The sequence below is a fragment of the Podarcis raffonei genome, chromosome 11, assembly GCF_027172205.1.
Source record: "Podarcis raffonei isolate rPodRaf1 chromosome 11, rPodRaf1.pri, whole genome shotgun sequence".
In the NCBI taxonomy this organism is placed as follows: Eukaryota; Metazoa; Chordata; class Lepidosauria; order Squamata; family Lacertidae; genus Podarcis; species Podarcis raffonei.
Window position 1 is genome coordinate 9,983,149 of NC_070612.1, and position 26,760 is coordinate 10,009,908.

Sequence of the window (26,760 nt, forward strand, 5' to 3'; positions counted from 1 at the left end):
ATTCTAACCACTTTGCCATAGATTAGAGTTTCGCTTTGGGTGGAGGAATCATTATAACCACAATATGTGTGTATGCATCCACCGTAGCAAACTTTCTTCCCTTGCACACTACCAACACTAAAAAGCAGACAAAGAATGTTCTTTTGAAAGAGGAAGAGCAAAAGGCTAAAGTATGGGGGCAGAAATTAGGGATACTGCAGGAAAATTAGGGATACTGCAGGACACTGAGCAAAATCAAGCTGTAACACTCATTGTTCCAGCTTAAAGGTACATGAGTAGGGCTGCCATATTTCAAAAAGTGAAAGATGCAAAAGTTGGGGGTTGTTGTTGTTTGGCAAAGTTGTTGAGTGAAATCTCAAAAAAAGAGAGAGAACTTTTGAGCTATTTTTAATGAGATTTGCCAGAACCTAACTACCAACATGGGCTGCCATACATCCGGATTTTCCTGGACGTTTCAGCGATTTCCGCCTGGACGCTGTTTAGGAGGGCTGAATACTGGCTATGTCCATATGGCAACCCAATACATGAGGCTACCACCTTGCTGAAGCTAAGCAGGTCTGGGCCTGGTCAATAACTGGATGGGTGACCGCGCTGGGAACAAATATATGGTGCCTTGGACTCCATGGCGGAAAATGGGTGGGATATAAATTGTTGTTGTTACTGGCATCCGTCTGTCTCGAAGGACAATGGAGTGTGCCTCAGGGGATGAACTCAAACTGCAGCATCAAAGTGACCTCTCTGGGGTGCAAGCCTGGACAGTGTGTAGGGAGGTCCTGGGCTGGCCAGATGACAAGACCCTGTTGTAAACAAAAATCTGGCCTTTTCCCCTTATGGGGTATCCAAGAGCCCATACAGAGACCTTACGTAGGTTCCCTATTGGTAGGAGAAAATAACAGAGGCCAACCAGAGAATATTGAGAAGCAAAGCAGGTAGTAAGCCTGATCTTTATTGATCTGTTGCAACAGGGTGCTCCCCCCACACACAGGAGGGAGGAGGAATGCAGAACAATGACGCGCAAGGCCTTATATAGACATTTTAAATTCCCTGCCCTGGAGCTCAAGACCACCCCTCCATACATAATACCTACATCACAGAAAGGACGATTTACAGCAGAAATCTGAGTGGTTTGTTTACCTCCTGTCTGCCAGGTTACCTGTTTAATGGTCACTAGATTGGATTGCCTGGGAAGCCTGGCCAGTCTTTTATAATTATAAATACTTAGATCCTGAGCCAGGTCACAGCCTCACTCCCTATTCATATCTTAAATGTGCCCTTAAGACAGGATTTGTGAAGGAAAAGACAATGGGGAGGCTTTTCCATTTTCCTCTGACCTTGCAGAGCAAAAACATTTGCTCAGTTTGGGAATCTAAATGGTTTCAGGTGGGTCTTCCTGTGCTGGTCTATGTACGTGCTAGGTTGGTACACTTATGAACATTTCACAGATATCTAAGACCTCAAAATTCCTATCACAACCCCCCTCTCGGTCTCGCTGATGTGGTCCAAAGGAAAGCAGAGCAAGATGCTTGACACCATCTTGGCTGAAAGAGGTGCCAGAAAGAGGTGCTGAGCTGAGCAGGCGCCAAACTGAGAAAATCCATAATTAAAGAAGATCTATTTGGGAGGGGGGCAAATGGCCCCGCTCAGGGTGCCATATTACCAAAGATTACCAAAGTCCAGCCTCATGCCTTGTTTTTGTCGGAACTCCGTTCGACCGAGCTGCTCCTCCAACGGTGATTAATGACCTAAGCCTTTGATGAGGCTTCAGGCACATTCCCCCATTCCGCAGAGTACCCGGACAGCAGAAGGAGTCAAAATATGTGCTACATTGCTACGTTTTATTTCTAACTACGCAGGACAGAAAAGAATATACACCTGCTCTCTGCGAAAGACAGAGAACCAACTAGAACAAAGAAACAGGAAACCAGTAACATCAACATCCGTCTCCCATCTCCCCGTGAGACTTCCAAAAGTCTGGAATGTAAACAGAGTCTTGTGACTCCAAGAACTGCACAGTGGCATAACAGAAACCTAACAGTTTTCCCTAGTTCTGCTTAATTTGCTTCTTCCCGTAACATTCTAGAAACGGAATGCAAGTTGTATTGTTTGTGTACAGGTGACTGGCTTTATTGTCAATGTTTCTTTAAAAAGCAACAAAAATAAATATTCTTTGCAGCTTTCTCCTTCTTGAGCATGTCTGCTCAGAGGTAAATCCCACTTACTTTAACTTTCTTTGGAAATAAGTGTGTGCCCTTAAGTCAATAGTCTTGGCTCTTATTTCTCAGAAGCAGCCAACTTTAACTAGCTCATTGATGGGAGTAAAAGAGGAATTTGCTATATACTCACTGTTTGTCTCGCCTCTGTGTCAAACTTCAGAAAGGCATTTCCGCCCGTGATACTCTGATCGCTTCCTAAAGGAAGAAAGTTCAAAAAGAAGAATATTGGAGATAATGATCATGTCCTTGTTCATACAGGTAAGTGGTAGACGCCCTTATTTCAAACCAGCAGAGGTTTCCAAGCACCATAGCCTTAAGAGGGGGACAGCCTCCCCCAACCTGGTGCCCCCTGCAAATGTTTGGACTAAAATTTCCTTTGGTCCAAAATCACTGGAAAGGGTCAAATTGAGGAAGGCTGCTGTAGAATATGGTAGTACCTGTTCCCCATCCCCAATGACAAGTTGACACTTGGCAGGGAAATTGTGGGGGGGGTAACCTTCCTCTGCCCCGGTCCCAATCTAGATAGGCAGCGCCCACCCCAGCTGATTTTTATAAACAGGGGGAAATGTCTATTGTAGGTACATTTTGGAATCACAAGCTAAGAGTCCCAGCTTGGGCCATGTTGATCACTGGGACAAGACGGTTTGATCATATTACACCGATCCTGGCCCAACTGCACTGGCTGTCAATTAGCTTCTGGACCCAGTTCAAAGTTCTGGTTTTGACCTATAAAGCCTTAAACGGCTCAGGACCACAATGCCTCAAGGACCGACTCTCCCCATCAAAACCAACCCAGACTCTGTTCATCGTCTGAGGCCCTCCTTCATATGCCTCTTCCACATGAGGTCTGGAGCGTGGCAACATGGGAACAGGGCCTTTTCTGCAGTGGCTCCCCACTTGTGAAATGCTTTCACCAGGGAGGTTTGCCTAGTGCCTTCATTATATATCTTTAGACACCAGGCAAAAACATTCCTCTTCAACCAGGCCTTTGGCTGATTAATATTATACAGTGGTACCTCAGGTTAAGAACTTAATTCATTCTGGAGGTCCGTTCCTAACCTGAAACTGTTCTTAACCTGTTCTTAAGCCTCCCACTGCCGCCGCCACGCAATTTCTGTTCTCATCCTGAAGCAAAGTTCTTAACCCAAGGTACTATTTCTGGGTTAGCCGAGTCTGTAACCTGAAGCGTCTGTAACCCGAGGTACCACTGTACAGCCTTTTAAATGTATTTGTGGGAAGGGGGCGTTATTGTTTTGTTGTTTCTGTCTTAGCTATTTATTTGTGCTTTTGTCTTGTGTTTTTATCTTATGAACCACCCTTTTGATAACAGGAAGCATATAAATCTAATAAATAAAAATAAAATAAACTTGGGGCCCTCCATAATTTATTAGGCTACAACTCCCACTATCCCTTATTGCCTTCGCTGCGTTAGATTGTACAGGCTCCTCAGAGCAAGGCACCTGTCTTTGGGTTGTGATTCTGGTTCCAGATGGCGGAGCTTGTGGTCCAAAACATCTGAAGGCCCTCAGGTTGGGGAATGCTGCACAATTGCAGTGAATACTGTTGGGGAATCTTAATCATTCACCACTTTGGCTCCTTTTACTAAGAAGCTGGGTCTCTCGTCAGAGTTGACTCAAGCAGAAATAACAGGAAAGAAACAAAAAAGCATAATCCTTTATATTTGCAGGTGTCCACGCACTCTTGAAATTTCATTCCTGGCAGATAGGCAATGAGCATGGACCCTTCAAGCCTCGGCGGCTGCAAAGAGATTCATCCTGCACGGCTAGAAAGGGTGAACAGCCACTATCCATTCCTCCGTGGCCTGAACACCCCTTTCTACGTTGGAACAGACAGGATGTAATTGGCAGCCTTGTTCAAATATCCATTTGAACATATGGACTGCCTGTGTTAATGGATACATTTAAGCCAGGACCGACAGAATGTTTTCACGGTGAGTACCAGATGCAGATATTTATTTCCCTTTTCTCTGCTGTGGCTGCAAAAATAATTGTTTTTTAACGCGTGCCCCCACTGCTTTGCAGTTGCTGTATTTCCAAAACCATCTCTCCCCCCCCATGACAGGTGCACCCCTTTAGGAAGCAGTGGTGTTTTAAAAAAAAACACTAATAAGGAAATCGAGATTCAGCCGACAATCCCAGGAGGCAAACTGTGCCGGGCAAGGCACGCGACAGTTTGCAGAACGCTCGTCAATATCCTTTAATTCAGAGCGCAGGCACAGGCTTGCACTAAGGTCAGCAACAAGCGCCATCCACCGCCCCGCTCTCCCTTCCCCAAAGCTGCTAACGATTCCTTCTGCTGCGGAGACCCTTAACAGCATCCGACCTCCTGCCCTTTAGCCTGTCGCTTCTCCTTCGTTGCCGTGCCAGCCGAGATCATTAGGCTGATGTGCAACGGCTGCGCTCAAAGCTAATGATTTGGTCCCTGGCCACAAAGCTGATAAACACCAGCAAGCCATCAACAAGAAGGGAAGGGAAATGCTTCACGCAGCTGGCTCAAAAAGCAGTCTTACAGGAAGTCCTGATTCCCTACAAGGGGTGGGAAAGCTCAGGCCTCTCTATTTGGCCAGGGAGATTCTCCCCACACCATCCGCCAGCCATCCCCAAACCGATCCTCTCTATCTCTCCGGGACATGACCTTCACCGGCTCTCCTTTGCACCTTCTTTTGGTATATTGGCCTGGCTGGAATGTGTCCTCGAATGCCGATATTGTGCACTGGTTGGACGCAGAGGAATGGTGGGCATAATAATAATAATAATAATAATATATTATTTATACCACACCCATCTGGCTGGGCCTCCCCAGCCACTCTGGGCGGCTTCCAACAAAACACTAAAATACAATAACCTATTAAACATTAAAAGCTTCCCTAAACAGGGCTGCCTTCAGATGTCTTCTAAAAGTTTGGTAGTTCTTTTTCTCTTTGACATCTGGTGGGAGGGCGTTCCACAGGGCGGGTGCCACTACCGAGAAGGCCCTCTGCCTGGTTCCCTGTAACTTGGCGAGGAACCAGTTAGGGAACCACCAAGGGAAGCAAGCTCAGAGCCCAGGAAGTGGTGGTGGGACGACAGTGAGAGGTGAGAGGGAAAAGGCTGGGAGGAAGAGGTGTGGGAAGCTGAAGGAATAACAGGGCTTCATTTTCATTTTTTATTTGTATGCCGCCTTTCCAGTTAAAAAAACAATGCTCAAGGTAGCTTACAGCATGACAAGATTTACATAACTACAAAAGTCATAAACAACAAATAGGTAAAGGTAAAGGGACCCCTGACCATTAGGTCCAGTCATGACCGACTCTGGGGTTGCGGCGCTCATCTTGCTTTCTCGGCCGAGGGAGCCGGTGTACAGCTTCCGGGTCATGTGGCCAGCATGACTAAGCCGCTTCTGGCGAACCAGAGCAGCACATGGAAACGCCGTTTACCTTCCCGCCAGAGTGGTACCTATTTATCTACTTGCACTTTGATGTGCTTTCGAACTGCTAGGTGGGCAGGAGCAGGGACCGAGCAACGGGAGCTCAGCCCGTCGCGGGGATTCGAACCGCCAACCTTCTGATCGGCAAGCCCTAGGCTCAGTGGTTTAACCCACAGCGCCACCTGCGTCCCAAAAAAAACAATAAATAAACCACATCAAAAAAATGCACAACCAAATGGGAAGCAATTTCCACATAAATCAAAATCTAAAACTAAGAATACAGCATTAATATCACAGTTTCTTCGTGAGCTGGGGGAGTTTGTGGCGGAGAGAAGTCCAGAATCAGAGGCAGAAATGTAATTTTGACAACACATCAATCGCCATCTGCATGAGTTAACCCCATCCCATTCCCATTCTGAAGCAGAGCCAGCCGCACAAATGCAGATCTGAATCACCATCATGCGCCGTGTGTGCAAATAGCATTATTGCGCAAAGAAAGCTTTCATCATTCATTAATAAGCCACAGATTTGCTGATAACATTTACACCCTTGCAGCAAGTTCGGGACACTTATCTGCAACCTCACACCTGGGCTGTGTGTGGAAGAACCACTGCTATTCACGACATGCCAAGCCTCAACATTACCTGCAGGCATTACTTCCTGGCTATGGGATCCCAGGAGCCTCGCCCACTTGCCCTGTAATCTCCATTTTAGCTGCTCTCCAACCAGCTGGTTGATAAAGAGCTGCAGAGCTTATTATGGGGAAGGGCCGTAGCTCAGTGGAAGAGCACTTGCTTTGCATGCACAAGGTCCCAAGTTAAATCTCTGGCATCTCCAGACAGGGCTGGAAAGGACCCCGGCTGAAATCCTGGGGAGAAACTGTGCAGACAATACCAAAGCAGATGAGCCGATGGTCTGATTCGTCATGAGGCACCTTCCTATGTTCCTATATTGATTATTGAGGGGAAGTATGTGGAACAGGTCTCGGTGTTTCGATTTCTGGGAATGGAGTTGAGAGATGACCTAACCTGGGGAGAAAACAGCAAAGACCTGATGAAGAGAGCACAGCAGAGGTTATGTTTTCTGAGAATCCTCCGGAAAAATAATCTCTCAAAGGACCTGTTGATGGCATTTTACCATTGTACTGTGGAGAGTGTATTAACGTATGGTCTGTGTGTGTGGTTTGGGAGCAGCACGGTCCGGGGAAAAACAATGCTGTCCAGGGTTGTAAAGACTGCGGAGAGAATAATTGGGTGCACTCTTCCCACCTTGGATCAAATCTACGCTTCCAGGTGTCATAAGAAAGCTGCAGAGATAGTTCAGGATAGTGTGCACCCCAGAAATAATTTCTTTCAGCTTCTGCCTTCTGGAAGAAGGTACAGGGTTATAAAGACTAGGACTAGCCACCTGAGAAACAGTTTCTATCCAAATGCGATTTTGGTTTTAAACGCAGTGTAAGGTAGTCTTTATGTGACTATATTGTATTCAGTTATGGGGTATTAGAGTTTTTAGGGGCTAACCAGGCAGGGATAGCTGGGATAGCAGGCTTGTGGGTTTTTGAATGTCTGTTGTAGATTTTTTCAATTTTGTTGTTCTGTTTGGGACAATGACAATAAAGATTTTTGTATCGTATCTGTGGCATTTGCCTCCTAGGATGGGTCATAAGGAAAGGGTTAAAATAGGTGTGATGTGATTGGCCAGTGAGAATGCAAGGGGGGAATAAAAATTAGAGTGGGAGGTTTTGAAAGGCAGTTGAAGTTTGGGAGTTGAGAGTTGAGGTTTGGGAGTTGAAGAAGGAAGAGGGAGGTTTAGGTGTGGGTTGGTAGAGTTGTATTGTGAGAGAATGAGAGGAATTGTTAGGTGGAGTCAGATAGATAGTTGGGAATAATCAGTTTGAAGTTGTTAGGAACTAAGATTAAGAAACTGCCAAGAAAAATTAACTGTAACCATGAGCTTGTTCCTGCATTTAAAAATAAACTTGATTATTTGTTTATGTTAACAACTGTCTGGACTCCATGTGTCCCCGTGAGATATGGGGTGGTGGCAGCGGAAAAAGCAATCGTAGTGGCGGCACAGTGTCAATAGACCGTCAAACGTCTGGGGGCCCTGTGTGTGATCGCCACAGTATCGTATTAAAAATTGAGATTTGGAGGCTGCTAGACTAGCGATACAATCCTGAGAAAACAAGAGGAGGAAGAGATGTTTGATGCTCCTTCTGCCTGACTGTCCTAGTTCACTCAGATTACAGGCTTCTCTATGCACCTGTGAACATCATCTGTTGGAGATGGGAACACTGGTTTTAAGAAGCTGTCTTATACCAGGTCAGACTATTAGTCAATCTAAGAACTGACTAGGAAGGAAGGCAGCTCAGTGGTCCAGCCTGGGAGAGACTCCCTGTCTGAAACCCTGGAGATCAGCTGCCAGTCAAGGTAGACATTGCTGAACTAGATGGACCAAAGGTCTGACTTGGCAGCTTCCTACCCCTTCTGTCAGGAACTTTCAGGACTCTGACAATTGTGCACAGGGGAAAGAGGGGCTGGAGTCTCAGGAGAGAGGAGCCAGTGATTTGTGGGGAATTGTACCAGCGAGGAGGCAAGAGTTGGAGGCAGAAGAAGCTTCAGAGCTGGAGGGTGTGGGGCACAAGATGTGCCAGAAGAAGAGAAGGAAGAGGCAGATCAGGCAAGTGCTGCCCCACCCCCTCCCGCACCAATGTCTCCCAGAACCAGGATGCCAGGTGTGTGCAGGAGCCAGGCCCTGTGACCAATACGACTCTGCAGGACTGGGGCCTGCCTAAGTTTGTTCTGAAGAGGCAAGGCGCTCCCACACAGGTGAGGCCGATTGGTAACTCACAGCACCTGGTGGCAAGAGCCGGGAAGGGATATAAGGTCAGCATTTTCCCTTCAGCTCTTTGCCACAGCAACACGTTCCCTGCCTTGCTGCATTTGACTCCTTGCTTCTTGATCCTCGGACCCCTGACTTCATGACTCCTTGCTTCTTGATTCTCGGACCCTTGACTTTGTGACTCCTTGCTTCTTGATCCTTGGACCCCTGACTTCGTGATTCCTTGCTTCTTGATCCTTGGACCCCTGACTTCGTGACTCCTTGCTTCTTGATCCTCGGACCCCTGACTTCACAACTCCCAGCTCTCTGACCCTCGGCTTCCTGACTCCTGGCTTCTAGACTCCCATTCTTGCTCCCACCCTCTTGCCCCTGGTCCCGACATCCCCAGCTGGGACTTTGATTGCCCGTGAACCAGACTGTGACACAGGAGGGGACTGAAAAGGGATGAGCGAAGGAAGTTTCCATGCAGGTGTAGTCTCTGCTTGCGAGTGTGCAGCCCATAAACTGGTGGAGGGGAAGTGGTCCCCTGTTGCTGCAACTGCTCCATAGAGCGCAGACCTGGGAATAGCTGCCTAGATGCTAGACAGGTGTGTGTGGGTATCTAGAGCTGCAGAAGTGACTGTGTTATCTTTGACAGTAAAGAGTTAACTCTCTGCTGGGTGCATTCCTTTGGCTGGGAAGCGCCCTTGGCACCTACTGGCTGTCTAGGGCAGGGCCAACAATGCAACACCCACAAATACATATGTGACTGCAGGGTCCCCTCCCACCGCTGAAGTTAGCTCTCAAAGAAGCTTTCTATTGTGGTCAGTGAGTGTGTGTGTGGTGTCCGTGACAGTTTCTCCAGCTTGCAAATGTGCCCTCCTGCCCAGAAAAAGCCCGCTACTGATCTAGAGCAGGGGTCAGCAAACTTTTTCAGCAGGGGGCCAGTCGACTGTCCCTCAGACCTTGTGGGGGGCCAGACTATATTTTGAAGAAGAAAAAATGAACGAATTCCTATGCCCCACAAATAACCCAGAGATGCATTTTAAATAAAAGGACACATTCTACTCATGTAAAAACACCAGGCAGGCCCCACAAATAACCCAGAGATGCATTTTAAATAAAAGGACACACTCTGCTCATGTAAAAACACACTGATTCCCAAACCGACCACGGGGCCAAATTTAGAAGGTGATTGGGCAGGATCCGGCCCCCAGGCCTTAGTTTGCCTACCCATGCTCTAGAGTCTCAGTGTCTTTTCAACAGCCTACTACTCCATTTGTTTAATCTGAGATGCAGGAGACTGAACTCGAGACATTCTGCATGCAAAGCCGGTGGCTCCACCGCTGAGCACCTGAGACCCATGGCATCTGGGTAGCCCCTCTTAAACAGAGGATGCTGGACTAGATGGATGATGGGCCTGATCCAGCAGGGCTCTTTTGGGGCTCTTATGGAGTCTCATTCCCAAGCATCTTGACTGAGAATAATCTCCTCTACCCGCCTCCATCCCAGGCTGAAGAAGTTGGTCATCCTTCTTCTGAAGGACACTGCCGTTTTTACTCATACTATCAACAGGATGGACTCTGAGAAACCCCAAGAACATCAATCAACCCTTTCCAGCTGGGAGGAGCAGATTGGAGAAAGCAAAAAAAAAACACCCACATCTCAGGATCCTACGTGGCTATCTAATTCAAATTGCTCTACGGCCGGTCTAATTTCTCCCCATCGACTTGAGGAACAAAAACTTAAATTCACCACAAGACTATTGCTGTGTTTCTCCCCCACCCACCCTCCAGATCCAGATGCAGGTTTTCTTCCTTTTTCTTTTAAGTCTCTACATTCATTATTTGAAAATTGACTGATCTTCTTTTTGGAGAGCTGCGCACTTGTTTGTATAATAAAATGACGGGGCAGATATACAGATTTTCCACCAATTCATTCCCCCCCCCCTTTTGAAAAGAAATCTATTCATTTGAACAAACGCCAGATAAAACCTTTTGTGCTCGGTTTTGTTCCGTCAGATAGATGTCTCCTTCTTTTCCTGCCTCCACCCTTCTCTCCTTCTATTTCTGCGTGCTGATAACGAATTTTCGCCGAACGAGCCCTAATCCAGACGAGTGACTGTTTTATCAGTAGCTATAACTTTGCGTTTTTAATTTCTCCCGGTACCTGGGAATTGCTTGCCACTATCTACATCTCAAAATAACTCAGATGTGTGGGGTGTGGATTCCCCACAGCCACCAGCTTCACTTTTCCTATCGCTGCCGAATTCTGGTTGGGCCATTATTTGATAGCACACATCAAGTATGTTCCTTCTAAGTACCTTTATATATGGTTGTGCCTTTTGAAAGAAATTTGTCCTAACAGCTGGTTTTGCTCAAAGACTGGGAAAGGATGAGAGATGATGAAGAAGAAGAAGAAGAAGAAGAAGAAGGAGGAGGAGGAGGAGGAGGAGGAGGAGGAGGAGGAGTTTGGATTTGATATCCCACTTTATCACTACCCTAAGGAGTCTCAAAGGGCTAACAATCTCCTTTCCCTTCCTCCCCCACAACAAACACTCTGTGAGGTGAGTGGGGCTGAGAGACTTCAGAGAAGTGTGACTGGCCCAAGGTCACCCAGCAGCTGCATGTGGAGGAGCGGGGAATCGAACCTGGTTCACCAGATTACGAGTCCACCGCTCTTAACCACTACACCACACTGGTGACAACAAATAATAATTAACTATAACACTGCCGGCCATCAAAACCCAACTGCCTCTGTTACAATCCCTTGATTTGTATTTCCTGAACTGGTAATCAGGGTCCAATGAACCTGGTGATAGCAAGCAGCAGTCCAACTGCACCAGGACTTGTGGAACTGGAACCATGACCCCCATGAATATCTTCCCTTGAGCTTGAGGAACCATGCATCTCTTGCACAACAACCACCTAGGGAGTGAACCAGATGGGAGAACATGGAGAATGTCCATCTTCAGGCCAGTAGACTCCCTATAAGAGACTGTGCCCACAAAGGAAGCAAAGCATGAGATGGGTGACTTAAAAGGCCTTGGTTCGCCTTGGAGAAAGTGGCTCACAAGGAGCTCTCCTTGGTCCTACAAGAACCAACTTCCCTTGCTCCACAAGACCAGAGTGAGGCAGTCCAGGTTTAACTACAAGTTCAGACACCATGGCAAGCTGTGCTTAAGCAAAAAAATAATAATGCCAGAGCTTCTGAATTCCAACTCGCAGTAGGGCTGGGCGATATATCATCCAAAACTGGTTTCAAGTCCATATCACGATATTGGTTTCATAATTTTTGACCTGGCACTATATTGCGATTCATGATGTATGAGTGTGTACTCTGCAAAAATCACAACATAGGGGAAAACGGTGAAGCCAACCAGTGTCTCTATGTGGCTCCATCCTTACTTAAGACATCATGATATATCACTATATCGCAATGTTTAGCTGGAGAGATATCGCGTTGTTGGAAACTAGTCATCGCCCAGCCCTACCTCACAGCTGAACTGAAGAGAGAAGGAATGTCTTTTTACTTCTCTGAGTTACTGAGGTCCAATGTGAGCATCAGGAAGGTAAGAATCTGCCTCACGCCACAGCAGGCCATTGGTCCATCTAGCCAGTACTGGCAGCACTGATTGGCAGCAGCTCTCCAGCATTTCAGACAGAGACCTCTCCCACCCCGACCTGGAGATGCTGCAGAATGAACCCTGGGATCATCTGGAAGCAAACCAGATGCTCTGCGACTGAGCCGCTGCCCTTCCCCAAAGCTCACTGAGACTTCTTCCTATAATCCTGAACTATGGTTTATCATTTGTCTGAACTAGCCCACCAACTCCTCGATGGCCCTCGATGGACTCGATGGCCCTTGTGGTCTCTTCCAACTCTATGACTCTATGATTCTATGAACTCCTCCAGGAGGTGCCTGCTAGGAAACGTGCATCATCTAATAGCTAAGGCTCAAGGGCAGCTTGGAATAAAAGGACACTGTGGCTTTATTGTGGTGCCGAAACAACTTTCCGACGCTCACCCTGCTCCACCCAGTTTTACAAGCACCCTTGGAGCAAAGAGCTGGATCAAAATGCCCTGAGCACTTCCAATCCAAAACAGAACCATTTCTCTCCCAGTGTGAGTGCCGGAGGTGAAAGAGCGGGGAGGGGGACATACCACCCTATTCTGCAGTTTTTCAGACCTTCTCCATCCATCAGCCTACAACCCCTGGAGCACTTTTGCAGCTGTTTCTTTCTTAAAAAAAATACCTGCAGGTTTTATTTCCATATGGCAAAGGGTGGTTGTATAAACTAATACAGTGGTACCTCGGGCTACAGATGCTTCAGGTTACAGACTCCGCTAAAGAAATAGTACCTTGGGTTAAGAACTTTGCTTCAGGATGAGAACAGAAATCACGTGGCGGCAGGATGCTCCATTAGCTAAAGTGGTGCTTCAGGTTAAGAACAGTTTCAGGTTAAGAACGGACCTCCAGAACGAATTAAGTTCTTAACCCGAGGTACCACTGTATAAACATACGTGCAGCTGTTTTAGAAAGCCCAATCATCAGGCCCCCTGAGACACGAAGGAGGGCCAGAGCAGGTTGCAGATCCAGGATTTGAACTGCTAGTAGCTGCTCCAGTTTTTGAGTCAGATTCACAAGACAGGTGAGTGGTGAAAAATTCACTGACTCCTGCCATGTCTGTCTCTCTTCGCTCTTCTTCCATGCCATGTCTTAGAAGAAGAAGAGTTTGGATTTGATATCCCGCTTTATCACCACCCGAAGGAGTCTCAAAGCGGCTAACATTCTCCTTTCCCTTCCTCCCCCACAACAAACACTCTGTGAGGTGAGTGGGGCTGAGAGAATTCAGAGAAATGTGACTAGCTCAAGGTCACCCAGCAGCTGCATGTGGAGGAGTGGGGAAGCGAACCCGGTTCACCAGATTACGAGTCCACCGCTCTTAACCACTACACCACGCTAGCTCTAAGGTACCAGTTGCCTCTGTACCAGTTGTTGTCAGGTTGTAACAATGGCATGGGAGGAACCAAAGATTAACATGCCCAGCAATAAGTTTATTCTCTGGGTGTTGACTTGGAGCAAGCAGTGCCTCGGAAAAATCACAGAGCAGCTGCTTTTACTGCCAATACCTCCAGAATGAATTAAGTTCTTAACCTGAGGTACCACTGTACGCTTGAAGCACAACTGAAGCACATTTTCCCGGGCAAGAATTCTGGGCACCATAATTTGTTAAGGGTTGCTGGAAACTCTGCAAGGGCTAAACCAGAATTATTGTGGGGGAGGGGGTGCACTGAATGTGCTTTAAAGGAATAGTGCGTACACAGCCCAAGGCTGGCTATAATCTAACCTCCAGAAAAGCTTTGTGGGAGCAAATCGGGACGAGAGCTCAATAAACAGCTCGTCTGGTGGGGCCCCTAGATGAACGAGCCAAACTGGCTTCACCATGACCGTCTGTTCTGGGAAATGTCTTTAGCTGGTCAGAAGATGTTTGCAGCCGGAAGCTGCCAAACAGCCTCCTCTCTCTGCACAGCCCATCTTGCCCTCCGCCCTGCTTGGCACTTGGCAGGCAGGGAAGGGCACTGCTAGCAGCTCTCCAGCCAACACCCCGCCCTGAGAACGGGGCCTCGCCCAGGCCCCGAGCCCTTCCCCATGAAAGGGCGAATTCCTGGATGGGCCCCAGCTGTCAGCTCCCACCCTCAGTGGCTGACAGATTTGCATGAGTCCTAAAGGGTGGGGCAGGTGCTTTTCCTCCTCGGCAGGGTGCTCCAGCTTTAACCCTCATCCGTCCAGGGTCAGCAAAGACTCTTCTGCCCTTGCGGCGGAGGCAGCAAGCCCGTGTCGAAGGGTTGTGCTCCGATCCGGATAGCACACCTTTGTAAAACGGGAGGAGGAGGAGAAGAACGAGATGCAAGTCCAGCGTTGGAAATGACAACATGGCAGACGCTGCCATGCAGACTGAGAGCCCCTTGGCTGCAAACCCAGATGCTGTCATTCTCCAACGGAGGAAATATCAACGGGAGACTGCAGTGTGAAATGCCTGGCCAGGAAGTTCGATTCTATTCACTCTGGCTTGAATCATGATGGTGATTTCCTGTCCTGTGACAGCAATCAGCTTCTGCCGTCTATGCTCGGCAGTCTATGGTCTAGGTTGGATTAACACCGGTCCTGAAATAATAATAATAATAATAATAATAATAATAATAATAATAATAATAATAATTTATTTATTTATACCCCACCCGTCTGGCTGGGCTTCCCCAGCCACTCTGGGCGGCTTCCAAAAAAATATTAAAATACTGTAATACATCAAACATTAAAAGCTTCACTAAAAAGGGCTGCCTTCAGATGTCTTCTAAAAGTCTGGTAGTTGTTCTCCTCTTTGACATCTGGTGGGAGGGCGTTCCACAGGGCAGGTGCCCTACCAACCTACATTGGCTCCCAGTACATTTACCAGCACAATTCAAAGTGTTGGTGCTGACCTTTAAAGCCCTAAACGGCCTCAGTCCGGTATACCTGAAGGAGCATCTTCACCCCCATCGTTCTGCCCGGACACTGAGGTCCAGTTCTGAGGGCATTCTGGCGGTTCCCTCACTGAGAGGATACAGGGAACCAAGCAGAGGGCCCTCTCGGTAGTGGCACCCGCCCTGTGGAACGCCCTCCCATCAGATATCAAGGAAATAAACAACTACCGTAACTGACTTTTTGAAGACATCTGAAGGCAGCCCTGTTTAGGGAAGTTTTTAATGTTTGATGTTTTATCGTGTTTTTAATATTCTGTTGGGAGCAGCCCAGAGTGGCTGGGGAAACCCAGCCAGATGGGCGGGGTATAAATAACAATTACTACTACTACTACTACTACTGCACCATGTTATACGTGGGGCTGCCTCTGAATACATTTCTGGAAACTTCCGCTAATGCGGAATTCAACGGCCAGGTTGCTTCCCGAGGAAAGACTGTTTGAGCATATTACGCTGGTCCTGGCCCAACTGCACCAGTTGCCAATTAGTTTCTGGGCCCAATTCAAAGTGCTGGTTGTGACCTATAAAGCCTTACATGACTCAGGGCCACAATACCTCAAGGACCGCAATACCTACCTGGACCCTGAGGTCATTTTCTGAGGCCCTTCTTCATGTGCCTCCTCCACGAGAGGTCTGGAGAGTGGCAACACAAAATGGGCCTTCTTTGTAGTGGCTCCCCATTTAAGGAATGCTCTCCCCAGGGAGATTCATCTGGCACCACCATTATATATCTTTTGGCGCCAAGCAAAAGCTTTCCTCTTCTCCCAGGCGTTTGGCTAATTAAACAATCTATGGCCTTTCATACTATGGGTGGTATTGTTTTGTTTGTCATTATGTGTGGTGTAGTGGTTAGAGAGTTGGACCAGGACCTGTTCCTCCCTCTAACCTGCCTTTCAGGGTTGTTGAGAGGAAAAAAACGGGAGGGGCTATGTATGCTAACTTGCGCTCCTAAGAGGAAAGGGCAGATATAAATGTAACAAATAAATATAATTAAATATTGTCTCTCTGTCTTTATGCCTTCATGTGGGTAAAGACAGATGGGTGGATGGGCAGACTGACAGCTCTGCCAACTGAGGTTTACGTACCTGTTGGCTCTTGTCCACAAAAGCTTATACTACAATGGAGCCACTAGTCTTTTAAGTGCCACAAGGTTATTTTAACAGACTAAATGACCCTCTGGAAACAGTTCAACAAGGAAGTTGAGAAGATGCAACGAGGAATCAAAAGTCTGGAAGAAACTGTTCTGTCCAAGGAAGGACCCTAGAAAACAACCTAATTTAGCACATGTGTTTTATTTGTGTTTTGTAAGCAAAGCTAAGGGACACGGGTGGCGCTGTAGGTTAAACCACAGAGCTTAGGACTTGCCAATCAGAAGGTTGGTGGTTCGAATGCCCATGACGGGGTGAGCTCCCGTCTTTCGGTCCCAGCTCCTGCCCACCTAGCAGTTCGAAAGCACCCCTATGTGCAAGTAGATAAATAGGTACCGCTTTATAGCGGGAAGGTAAACGGCGTTTCCGTGTACTGCTCTGGTTCACCAGAAGCGGCTTAGTCCTGCTGGCCACATGACCCGGAAGCTGTACGCCGGCTCCCTCGGCCAATAAAGCGAGATGAGCGCCACAACCCCAGAGTCGGCCACGACTGGACCTAATGGTCAGGGGTTCCTTTACCTTTACCTTTTAAGCAAAGCTAAAGAAAAAAAATGAATCTGGCCAAGCTTTGCTCCTGTTGCATCTACAATTGACTTCGACTCACTCTGACCAATAAACTTATGAAATCTTCTTCAGAAGTTTTCCACCTCACATCGGAAGGTTGGGGCCCTAGGCAGTTGCCCAAGGATACCAGGTGCTGATACCTGCCTGGTGCGTTAAGATCTGAATATACCTGAATTTGGCCTTTGATTGGCGCCCCTGTGCAGGCCCATGGGAGGAAGGCTGGAAGGTTTGGATCTTCCAAGCCTTTTGTGGTTCCAGCCCATGGCCTGCCACCATTTAGGGGTCTAAAGCAGGTTTGCACCTAATAATAATAATAATAATAATAATAATAATAATTTATTTATTTATTTATTTATACCCCACCCTTCCTGGTTCAAAAACCGGGCTCAGGGCGGCTAACAACAAATTTAAAACACTTAATTGTAAAAGCAGCATAAAATACGGTATAAAAACATGAATAACAATAAAATTCAAAGTTCAGAAATCAATTTAGGGGAAATCCATCTAATAAACATTAGATAATCCCCAGGGCTAGCTGGCTGAATTAGTCCTACTTGGGTCAGCAAGGAGGCCAGGGGAGAATTAGCTGTGGGGTCTCAGAGCGGGTGATCTTTATAAAAGGGGAGGGGGAGGGAAGAGAAGGGAAATAGAAGATCAGGCTGAATTCAAATTAAAGGCCAGGCGGAATAGCTCTGTCTTACAGGCCCGACGGAAAGAGGTTAAATCCTGAAGGGCCCTAGTCTCATGGGACAGAGCATTCCACCAGGTCGGAGCCATCACTGAAAAGGCCCTGGCCCTGGTGGAGGATAGTCTGACTTCCTTAGGGCCCGGGACCTCTAAACTATGGTTATTCATGGACCTTAAGGTCCTCTGCGGGGCATACCAGGAGAGGCGGTCCCGTAGATACGAGGGCCCTAAGCCACAAAGGGCTTTAAGAAATAAGAAATACCCATAGTGCAGAAATAAACATGGCGGTGCAACGAGCATCTTTTGAAGGTGCCGACCCCCCTTCCAGTTGGCCCTTCCCTCCCCACTGTGCCTCTGAAAGAAATTCCAATGGGATGGCATTCCGGTTGCTGACATCAGATTAGCGGCATGTTGTTTTGCATGCAAAGGGTGCTGCCGATCAGTCGGGCATGCTAATCTGCGCTTGCAGAAGCATTTTGGAGCCGTGTGGCTGCCTCTTTTGCTTGTGCAGAGGTTGAGTGAGTTGCCGTATCTGCGGCTGTTCCTCCCTCCCTCCCCCAGCACTCTACCTGAAAGAGATTTTAAGTGACGGCAAAAGTACCAGAGATTGACTTGTCGGGCATTTGAAATCTCGGCTGCGAAAAGGGAGAATGTGGGGCTGCGGTGGCTTTGCTAATTCTGGCTAATGACTCTCCTCGGCATACTGAATTAGGGAGACAATTGCCTTCTGAAAGTCTGTCAAGAGTTGCATGATAAAATGCACCTTATTGTACTACCAAATGGAGCCGAGTTTGGCCCGACAGGGCACCTCTCATCTCCCGCGCGTTCTTTTCCCAAAGTGCTTCGCAAGGTAATGAGCTGAATACCACGAGTGTAGCCAAGTGGAATAGTCATTATGAGCTCAACAATAGCTCTCGCACAACCTTGCACGCCGAGAGAGAGGAAATATTGGCCGGAGCATTGTGGGGGACCTGGCAGTTGTGATTGATACATTCCATCAGATCTTTTCGAGACGGCGTTTGAGACGCTCTGGAGGAGTCCTATTGTACGTGCCTCCTTTAATCCAACATCCCCTCCCGGCGAAGACCGAGGGAGGCATGCGGGGCACAGAATACGTCTCGGCTGTCCGAGTGTGGGCATGCAGGTTGACAAATGGACGAACGGCAAATTAATGAGTTATCTACGGCTATCTTTCAAAGGGACGGGAAGAAATAGGAAGCATTAATGACTAGGCAAGGGACTATTATGAAGGGCACCTTACCTGTAGCCAAGTGGCTGAGGTGCTTGTCCAACTGAATCTTCCTATCTCATCCCTGCTGTCCGGCTTATGTGTCTGCTGTGTATACTGGTGCCATGTGGTTGGCAGAGAGACTAAATCTTACAGGTGAGGGCATTCAGCACCATGTAACTGGGCACCTATTAAATGCAAAATGACAGCTCAGACCTGAGGTTTTTTTACCGGCTTGCTATTGTTTGAAAACAAGTTTTGGAAACCAGAGGCCTTTCTCCTGGGCATAGTTGGCCAATTGGTGCCAAAGAAGGATAGAACTTTCTTTATGTACGCTACAGCAGCAGCAAGAATACTTATTGCAAAGTATTGGAAGACACAAGAATTACCCACCTTGGAAGAATGGCAGATGCAAGTAATTGACTATATGGAAATGGCTGAGATGACTGGCAGAATCCGAGACCAGGGAGAAGAGTTGGTGGAAGAAGATTGGAGGAAATTTAAAATTTATTTACAGAAGTATTGTAAAATGTATGAATGCTGATGACATTGAAATAAAATGAAGGGGTTCTAGTAATAAGAGATAAAGATTTGGAATTATAAATTTGGGAGGTAAAATATATAAAGACAAAGTAGTAAGATACGAATTTGCTGAACTAATTGTTAAAAAGGGATATAAAAAAGGGAGGCGTGAGGAAGTCAGGAAAATAAGTTAATTGAAGATGAATAATTAGAAAAGAGTGATTTGTGTTTTTCTTATTTTATGTTTTGTGTGTTGATTGTTCTTTTTTTTTTCCCTTGTTAAATGTTTGTATTTTATGTATTATGAAAGTTTGTATTGTTGTGTTTTATATTTTCTCTGTGTTTTTATTGTTCTGCTTTTCTATTGTTAAACTTAATAAAATATTATTTTTTTAAAAAAAATGAAAACAAGTTTTGTACACAGGGTCAAGTAGTAGATTGGCCTTCCCCAAAACCTATCATTTCCCCCCACCATTTGTTCATAATGGGGAGGACTGGTGGGAATGAGGGCTTTGAACGGCTTTGAAAGAGGATTGAACAAATAAGATATACTATTCATTGAACTGTAGATTTCAACAGAAGTAGCTCATAAAGTTCAACGAAAAAAGTAGAAGACCCAGTGGATCAGTTCATTCTCTGATCAGTTTATGCATAAGGTCCATATATGTGAAAGTGTCTATTCCACCTGTCTGTTCATAGAGTCCAACAATCCACACCAAAGGTTGTTACAGTTCCACAGAATCCTTTCACAGAGTCCAAGACAAGGATTTCCGGAATATTAGCCTTGTTTTGCCGTCCTGGGCTTCATCAGTAGTACAAACTCATACAGTGGTACCTCGGGTTAAGAACTTAATTCGTTCCGGAGGTCTGTTCTTAACCTGAAACTGTTCTTAACCTGAGGTACCACTTTAGCTAATGGGGCCTCCCGCCGCCACCGCGTGATTTCTGTTCTCATCCTGAAGCAAAGTTCTTAACCCAAGGTTCTATTTCTGGGAGTCTGTACCAGTGGTTCTCAACCTGTGGGTCCCCAGATGTTGTTGGACTACAACTCCCATCATCCCTGAGCTCTGGCCTTGCTAGTTAGGGGTAATGGGAGTTGTAGTTCAACAACATCTGGGGACCCACAGGTTGAGAAAGGCTGTGTGTAACCTGAAGCATCTGTAACCTGAAGCGTCTGTAACCCAAGGTACCACTGTATATGATATCACAGGACAGTGGATCTTATAGCATAGTAGTAGCTATAGTAGGATTGGGCAAATTCATGGAGGAGAAGGCTATTGCTTTTGAATTATGGTGCTGGAGGAGACTCTTGAGAGTCCCATGGACTGCAGGAAGATCAAACCTCTCCATTCTGAAGGAAATCAGCCCTGAGTGTGCACTGGAAGGACAGATCCTGAAGCTGAGGCTCCAATACTTTGGCCACCTCATGAGAAGAGAAGACTCCCTGGAAAAGACCCTGATGTTGGGAAAGATTGAGGGCACAACGGGTAGCCAATGCAATGCCCCCCCAGATGTTTCTGGGCTGCCACATGTGCATGGTTCAGCTAAGGAAAGGCAACCTACAAATAAATCACAGAATTGTAGAGATAGAAGGGTCCACAGGGTCCAACCCTTGAGATGACAGTAATGAGGTCTCATCAGCCCCAACCAGAATAGTCAATGGTCAGGGATGATGAGAGTTGGATTACAACTAAAGCTGACCCAGTTCTCTTTGAGCCTATAGGTTTTCTACCACCTTTTTAACCAACAGAACACCCACTCTCCAAAGGTTTTTTTATATATATAAAGAAAACCAGGGCAGGAGAGGCTATTTAAGAGCCAAGGAACGAAACATGGAGCTGGTGGAGAAGAACCTCTCCTGGTATGCAAAGCAGGCAATGAACTTTTGGGTGGAAACAGGGCTGTTCTTGTAATTCCGTAGGATGTTTCAACTGTCCATCTGTGAAATGTTGGGGAATATGCTACTGACTGGCCCTGCTGAAGGAGGGGGATTGGGGCTGATGGTTCTTTGGTGTGATCTGGCAAAACAACTCTGCTTTGCATTTATCTGTAGGTTATTAAATTTCTATCCTGCTCTTCCTCCAAAAGGAGTCCAGAACAGCAAACGTGAAGCAGATAATGTAAATAATAATAATAATAATATTTAAAGCAATTAAAAGCAAGGTGTTCTAGTGGATGGTGTCTTTATTTGACCAACTCAGAGCTTATGGATTTGTGGTGTGGAAGGTAAAAAGGTAAAGGACCCCTGGATGGTTAAGTCCAGTCAAAGGCGACTATGGGGTTGCAATGCTCATCTCACTTTTCAGGCCAAGGGAGCCGGCGTTTGTCCACAGACAGCTTTCCAGGGCATGACTAAACTGCTTCTGGCGCAAGAGAACACCGTGACAGAAACCAGAGCACATGAAAATGCCATTTACCTCCCTGCTGGAGTGGTACCTATTTATCTACTTACACTGTTGTGCTTTTGAACTGCTAGGTTGGCAGGAGCTGAGACAGAGCAACAGGAGATCACCCCATCACGGGGATTTGAACCGCCGACCTTCTGATCAGCAAGCCCAAGAGGGTCGGTGGTTTAGACCACAGCACCACACCAACACCACCACACCACCTTTTTTGTGGAAGGTATCCACCAGTCACCTATGGAAATTTGGTGCCTGTTTGGACAGCAATAGTCATACTGTGTGTCTAGGTGGAAAAGTGAGCCAGAAAGAAAGGTGTGGCACTGTTAAGGAGGTGGACCGAGTCAAGAGCATGCATACACAATTATATGGTGTAGAAAGGTAGGATAAGCCCACAAACCAGCCAGTACAGCAACAGGTAGCCAACTAAGCTTGCCAAAATAGGCAATCTGCTCCTCTCGTTTGGAAACCTGGGTGCTTGGAGCTAGAGATGTAGCAAAACTGGATCTGGGTTGCTGTGAAACACTATGGTAGGTGGCAGCTGACATGCTGTTTTGCCAAGACAAGACACCCTTGTGGCTGTTCCTTCAGCAAATTCACTCATACAGGATACCACTTGCCTGCAATGGTTCGCAGTGACCAGAATATCCCCAAATAACTTTTAGAGGTCAACTACGAGTGGCACTGTGGGCTAAACCACCGAGTCTCTTGGGCTTGCCGATCAGAAGGTCGGCAGTTCAAATCCCTGTGACGGGGTGAGCTCCCATTGCTCAGTCCCTGCTCCTGCCTACCTAGCAGTTCGAAAGCACAAAGCGCAAGTAGATAAATAGGTACTGCTCCGGCGGGATGGTAAACGGCATTTCCGTGTGCTGCTCTGGTTTGCTAGAAGCGGCTTAGTCATGCTGGCCACATGACCTGGAACCTGTACGCTGGCTCCCTCAGCCAATAAAGTGAGATGAGTGACGCAACCCCAGAGTCAGCCACGACTGGACCTAATGGTCAGGGGTCCCTTTACCTTTTTACCAAAGAGGAGGAATGGGGCATCAGTATCCCTCCAGAAGTTATTGGGCACCAATGCTCATCAACCTTAAGGGATGTTGTGGGATAAGGTCATTGAAAGACTGGATAGCCCAGCTGGTTAGAGCGTGATGCTGATAACGCCAAGGTTGTGGGTTCGATCCCCAAATGTGGCAGCTGCATATTCCTGCATAGCAGGGGGTTAGACTAGATGATCCCCAGGATCCCTTCCAATTCTATGATTCTATGAATAGCTAGTGGCTCACAGAACTTCCACATTACCCCATGCCATGGCCAACAATAATCCCCATACTTCAGAGAAAGCAAGCTTCTCACAACCTCATCAAAAGTCAAAACCCACCCACGCACCATTTCAGGTACACTCTGAAGAACCACTCTGTCCTCTAGGGAACGACAGAAGATCATTTTTATCCCAACTCAAATCATTTTGAACGAGCCAGCCCGCATATGAAATATTTCTTAAGCAAGACGCTACGCAGCAAAAGCCCCTGCTCAGATTTTGTCATAACCCAAAATAAACCGAACTTTATAGGTTCTAATTCTGGCCTAATCTTCCCTTGCTATGCTTGTATGGTTTCTAATTATTTTGTCCTCAAGCTCTGCTTTGATGAATGGTTGTACCTTTTCCAATACACAGCCACTTGCAAAGTGCCTTAAAATGACTGATTAGCTCCTTTTGTTAATTTCCAAAATAAAGAAATCAGCAGATAGCATCCAAATGTAAGTTCCATCAGTTTTTAAATTATCACAATTAGAAGGAAAAGAAGTGGGTCACAATTTGTACAGAAATTCCCAATCTAGGCACACACAAAAACATTAGATTCCCCCTCCTCTCTCTGAAAAGTTGTTAAAGGCCATAAATCCATTATCCAGATACAGATCACTCAATAATTTAATGTCTTTAGCTTGGCATGCTTCCCGGTACAAATTCCCTTTATCTGCCATTATTTTCAGGTTATAACAAATTGAGGAGTAGTTGGCGGTTTTGAAATCTTGAAGAGATAGAGGCAATCATAAAGAGTTCTGAATACAGCTGCCTCTTTGATGCCGAGAAGAGTTCCATTAGTGAGCAAGGGGGAGAGAAGACCGGAGGGAAGGAGAACAGAAGGTTGAATAGAACTTTTGACATAAATGTCCACGCCCCAATCGTTTTCTAGACTCAGGGGCAACTTTGGTGGAGGAGGGGGAGAATACATTTTCTGTAGCTGGTCCTTCCTCAGGACAAGAAAGAAGCTTCTGACGAAGCATCGGGAAGAACTTTCGGACAGTGAGAGCTGTTCAGCAGTGGAACAGACACCATCAGAAGGTGGTGGACCTCTCCTTCCTTGGAGGTTTCTAAGCAGAGGTTGGAAGGCCAACTGTCATGAATGCTTTAGTTGAGATTCCTGAATTGGACTAGATGATCCTTGAGGTCCCTTCCAATTCTATGGGATGCTGGGCCACCAGTTGTCAAGCAGATCTATAATCGCCACCAACTCGCATCGCAACTTCAGTTGGAGCCCAGCTAGTCACTTCTTGGGACCAGGCCAACGGAAAAGGAAAAGATGGACATCATTTGCTAGGGAATGGCAGGATCCACATCTCAACTAACGCCCAAGCGTGGAGGCGGAGGGGAACACATAGTGTGCCCAGATGGGAAGGGTGGAACAAACTTGAAATGTTTCTGCTATTTGACTTAAGTCATTGGAAAAAACTCAGTGTGATGGGATAACTCAATGTTATGCTTAGTAGCTGGGCTACACATTACCCTCAGTAGGGCTGAAGCAACCATGCTCTGACTCTCTCCTAACAGCCTTGGGAAACTGGAAGGGTATTCTGTGAAATCATACCAAGAAGGTAGGAGATGCTCTTGGCCAGCTGACTTTTCGGTTCTGTTACCTCACCTAGCAAATCTTCCCCAGCAGTTGGGAGGGGAGGAGAAAGTACTATCAGACAGCCTAAACCTTGTTAACTAAACAGCTATCTCAGATGTCACAAGGGACCAATGATGTTCCACCTTGCCCTGTAAGTCTGCAGAATATCTCCCAGTTCTTCCTTTGGAGCAACTCTACCTTCACTGTCAAGACTAATAAGAGCCCTGCTGGATCAGGCCAATGGCCCATCTAGTCCAGCATCCTGTTCTCACAGTGGCTAACCAGATACCTGTGGAAAACCTGCAAGCAGGACATGAGCACAAGAGCTCTCTTCCCCCTCCTGTGCTTTCCAGCAAACTGGTATATAAGCAATACTTCCTCCAGATGTGGAAACTGTCCTGGTACTTGACCAACTACACACCCTTCCTTGCTTGTCCTATGACATGTTTAATCCAGAGGTAGCCATCATGGTACCTCTAGTTGCTGCAGACTCCAACACCAACATAAACCACAGTCAGCATGGTCACTCGCCAAGGATTATGGGCGTTGTAGTCCAAAACAGAAATCTCTATGTGGGACAAGAAGCTACAGTTAGAACTGGATATGGAACAACTGATTGGTTCAAAATTGGGAAAGGAGTACGACAAGGCTGTATTTTATCTCCCTGCTTATTTAATTTATATGCAGAATACATCATGTGAAAGGCTGGGCTGGATGAATCCCAAGCTGGAATTAAGATTGCCGGAAGAAATATCAACAACCTCAGATATGCAGATGACACAACCTTGATGGCAGAAAGTGAGGAGGAATTAAAGAACCTTTTAATGAGGGTGAAAGAGGAGAGCGCAAAATATGGTCTGAGGCTCAACATCAAAAAAACGAAGATCATGGCCACTGGTCCCATCACATCCTGGCAAATAGAAGGGGAAGAAATGGAGGCAGTGAGAGATTTTACTTTCTTGGGCTCCATGATCACTGCAGATGGTGACAGCAGCCACGAAATTAAAAGACGCCTGCTTCTTGGGAGAAGGGCAATGACAGGCCTAGACAGCATCTTGAGAAGTAGAGACGTCACCTTGCCAACAAAGGTCCGTATAGTTAAAGCCATGGTTTTCCCAGTAGTGATGTATGGAAGTGAGAGCTGGACCATAAAGAAGGCTGATCGCCGAAGAATTGATGCTTTTGAATTATGGTGCTGGAGAAGACTCTTGAGAGTCCCATGGACTGCAAGAAGATCAAACGCATCCATTCTTAATGAAATCAGCCCTGAGTGCTCACTGGAAGGACAGATCGTGAAGCTGAGGCTCCAGTACTCTGGCCACCTCATGAGAAGAGAAGACTCCCTGGAGAAGACACTGATGCTGGGAAAGATGGAGGGCACAAGGAGAAGGGGGCGACAGAGGACGAGATGGTTAGACAGTGTTCTCAAAGCTACGAACATGAGTCTGTCCAAACTGCGGGAGGCAGTGAAAGACAGAGGTGCCTGGCGTGCTCTGGTCCATGGGGTCACGAAGAGTCGGACACGACTAAACGACTAAACAACAAGTCCAAAACATCTGTGAAGCATCATACTGGCTATCCTGGGTCTAGCCTGCTGTGACATGTTGCCTGCCTGTGGGCTTGCACCTTCATTGCTCCATGTGCTTGCCAGTCCTGATGGACAACTCTTCACTGAGAGTCGCAATCCAGCTATGGAAATTGCACCACCTTGCAGCTAGTTACTACCATCAGCATCAACAGGTAGTGGTTGCCCGCTGGTGCAGCTTACAGTCTGGTAGCACGTGACTAAGCACAGACTAAATCCCAGCTGATTTCTGCATATGCTCTACGATGGCATGCATTTCACAAAGGAATGCTGTGCAAATAAGCCAATGTGCCAATGGTTCGTAAGGTCTGCATGCAAAAATGAAAACGTTAAGTACACTTTTGTTGCTGTTGTTTAGTCATTTAGTTGTGTCCAACTCTTTGTGACCCCATGGGCCGGAGCACGCCAGGCATTCCTGTCTTCCACTGCCTCCCACAGCTTGCTCAAACTCATATTCGTAGCTTCGAGAACACTGTCCAACCATCTCGTCCTCTGTCGTCCCCTTCTCCTTGTGCCCTCCATCTTTCCCAACATCAGGGTCTTTTCCAGGGAGTCTTCTCTTCTCATGAGGAAGCCAAAGTCTTGGACTCTCAGCTTCAGGATCTGTCCTTCCAGTGAGCACTCAGGGCTGATTTCCTTCAGAATGGCTAGGTTTGATCTTCTTGCAGTCCATGGGACTCTCATGAGTCTCCTCCAGCACTATAATTCTTGTAGAAAATGTGTTCCCCCGTCAACCAAGGAGGTCCTGAAGCCCAG

The 26,760-nt window shown here is 46.8% G+C and overlaps 1 protein-coding gene across 1 annotated transcript in view; it reads right to left on the reverse strand.

Annotated features, from left to right (window-relative positions):
* Window positions 1-26,760, reverse strand: part of ZBTB7C (zinc finger and BTB domain containing 7C) — a 250,481-nt gene that overhangs the window by 146,383 nt on the left and 77,338 nt on the right. The window contains exon 2 of the mRNA XM_053409046.1: window positions 2,344-2,408. The gene's annotated coding sequence lies outside the window, so the exon portion shown is untranslated. The remainder of the gene's footprint in view (window positions 1-2,343; window positions 2,409-26,760) is intronic.